Genomic DNA, 3,168 nt, shown 5'->3' on the forward strand with positions numbered 1-3,168 from the left:
AGTAGAGACGGGGTTTCACCATGTTGACCAGGATGGTCTCTATCTCTTGACCTCGTGATCCACCCACCTCGGCCTCCCAAAGTGCTGGGATTACAGGCTTGAGCCACCGCGCCCGGCCTTCAGGTGTACTCTTGTGTCAAGACTGCTGGTGAGTTGCACCCTTCCTGAAGGAAGTAAACTAGCCTTGCTGAGCTATCCATTGTCTCCACGTGGATTTTTCCTGATGCTATAAACCCGTTTTCAACACGGTCTCTAAAAAAAAAAGTTAAAGAGAGAGAGAGAGAGAGAGAGAGAGAGAAAGAAAGGAAGAAAGAAAGAAGGAAGGAAGGAAGGGAGGGAGGAAAGGAAGGAAAGAAAGAAAGAAAATTTTATTTCTTCTGTGTTGTCTAATTTGTTGGTATACTGTTGTTTATGGTAGTCACCTATACCTCTTATGATTTCTATAAGATGATTGTTATGTTCCCTCTTTTATTATTGATTTAAAAATTTGAGTGTTTCCTGTCTCTTAATTTTTTGGTCAGTGCATCTAAAATTCAATTTTCAAAGAACCAATTTTTGGCTTCTTTGATTTTCTCTGTTGTTTCCTTTTCTTTTCTTTCTTTTTTTTTTTTTTTTTTGTCCTCACCTTTTGTTTTTTTTTTTTTCTGTATGCAAGTGTATTTATTTATTTATTTACTTATTTTTTGAGATAGAGTCTCACTCTGTCTCCCAGGCTGGAGTACAATGATGCAGTCTTGACTCACTGCAATCTCCACTTCCTGGTTTCAAGACATTCTCCTTCCTCAGCCTCCCAAGTAGCTGGGACTACAGGCATGTGCCACTATGCCTGGCTAATTTTTGTATTTTTGGTAGAGATGGGGTTTCACCATGTTGGCCAGGCTGGTCTTGAACTCCTGACCTCAAGTGATCTGCCTGCCTCGGGCTCCCAAAGTGCTGGGATTACAGGCGAGAGCCACTATGCCCAGCCTTCTTCCAGTGTCTTAAGCTTCAAGTTTAGGTTATTATTCTTCTCTATTAATATAGATGTCTATAGCTTAAATTTTCCCTTTGAGTATTTTGTTGGGGCTCAAAAACTGAGGCCCCCAAATGTGGTGTTTTGACATGCTGAACTGAGGAAGAAGCTTTATGGTCTCTCTGACCTCCCTCTACCACCTACTCTCACAAATCCTTGAGGAAGTTGTTCTCTGAAGCTCCTTTATCTGCCCCCAATCCTGACCTACAACGGCAATAGCAACAACAACAAAAAACAATGGTTTTGGTTGAGCATGGTGGCTCACACCTGTAATTCCAACACTTTGGGAGGCTGAGGTGAGAGGATTGATAGAGCTCAGGAGTTCAAGACCATCCCAAGCAACATGATGAGACCCTGTTTCTACAAAAAAAAAAAAACTGTTTTAAAAAAAGGCCAGGCGGGGTGGCTCACGTCTCTAATCTCAGCTTTTTGGGAGGCCAAGGCAGGTGGATCACCTGAGGTCAGGAGTACAAGACCAGCCTGGTCAACATGGTGAAAGCTTGTCTTTTTTTATTTATTTATTTTTTTTATTTTTTATTTTTAGAGACAGGGTCTCGCTATGTTCCCCAGGCTTGAGTGCAGTGGCTATTCACAGGCTCAATCCCACTACTGATCAACACAGGAGTTTTGACCTGCTCCGTTTCTGACCTGGGCCGATTCACCCCGCCTTAGGCAACCTGGTGGTCCCTCGCTCCCGGGAGGTCACCATATTGATGCCAAACTTAGTGCGGACACCCGCTTGGCATAGCGCACTACAGCCCAGAACTCCTGGACTCAAGAGATCCTCCAGCCTCAGCCTCCTGAATAGCTGGGACTACAGACATGTGCCACCGCGCCCGGCGACCTTGTCTTAAAAAAAAAAAAAATTAGACAAGTGTGGTGGTGCACACCTGTGGTCTCAGTTACTTGGGTGGCTGAGGAAGGAGGATCAATTGAGCTCAGAAGGCCAAGGCTGCAGTTAGCTGTGTTTATGTGACTGCAGTATAGCCTAGATGACAGAGAGAGACCCCATCTCAAACACACAAACAAACAAACGAAAAACTAGTTTTTTCTTCTCTCTGTATGACCAAACATGAAGCAAGATCTGAACAGACTCTTTCACAAGATAATGTCTTTCTCCCAGTGTCATTCAAATCCAAAGAGAACTTTGTACCAGTTAACTTGTGTTCCTCTTTATTGCCCCTCAAAAGAATTCCTCTTCTTCTTTCTCCCATAATCTGTTTTGCCAGGATCCAAGCCCCATTCTTTCCATAACCTCAAAATAGTATATAAGCTTCTAAACTCTGTTGGTGAATGGGTGATCAGTCTGTGGTTTTTTCTGTAAACATGCTAATACGTTTGTATGCCTTTTTTTAATGAATCTGCCTTTTGCAAGTTGACTTTTCAGCAAAATTTCAGAGGGTGAAAGGGAAATTTTTCCCTTGGCTCCTACAATTGATTTAGCTGTATTGCATTAGTTTTGGTGTATTATGTCTTTTTATTCATTCATCTTATTATCTAGTTTTGCTTATAGTTTCTTCTTTGTCTCATTGATTATTTAGCAGTGTGTTGTGTAATTTTCACATATTTATAAATTTACCAATTATTTTTCTGTTACTAACTTCTAATTTTATTCCATTATGGTCTGATAATATACATTATATGATTCCAGTCCTATTCAATTTGTTGAAATGTGTTTTACAGCCTAACATATGGTCTCCTCTGGAGAATGTTGTACGTTTGAGGAGAATGTGTATTCTGCTGTTTTGGGGTGAAGTGTTGAGTAGATGTCTCTCAGGTCTAGTTGGTTTACAGTGTTGTTCAAGTCCTCTGTTTGCTTGTTCGTCTTTTGCCTAATTGTTCTATGTAATGCTGAAGGTGCAGTATTATCTCCAATTATCAGTGGTTGAGAAAAAACATACTCTGTTTCTCTGTACTTTCAGCCAACACTTTGGATACCAGATGTGTGAGTTTTTTTTTCTGCACCAAGCAATTCTCCAACTCTCTGAACACCAATTGGGTGTCTTACAATTTAATTTAATTCTGACTGTATAAACTTGGGGTTAGCATCAGAATCCACAAATTAAGGGCTTAATAGCTATGAATTAAGGGCTCCCATGACCCACTTCTGTGTTTGATAGAATGGCTTAGGGAAATGCTTTACATTTACTGAACTC

This window comes from Cebus imitator, unplaced genomic scaffold, assembly GCF_001604975.1.
Source record: "Cebus imitator isolate Cc_AM_T3 unplaced genomic scaffold, Cebus_imitator-1.0 Scaffold88, whole genome shotgun sequence".
Lineage (NCBI taxonomy): Eukaryota > Metazoa > Chordata > Mammalia > Primates > Cebidae > Cebus > Cebus imitator.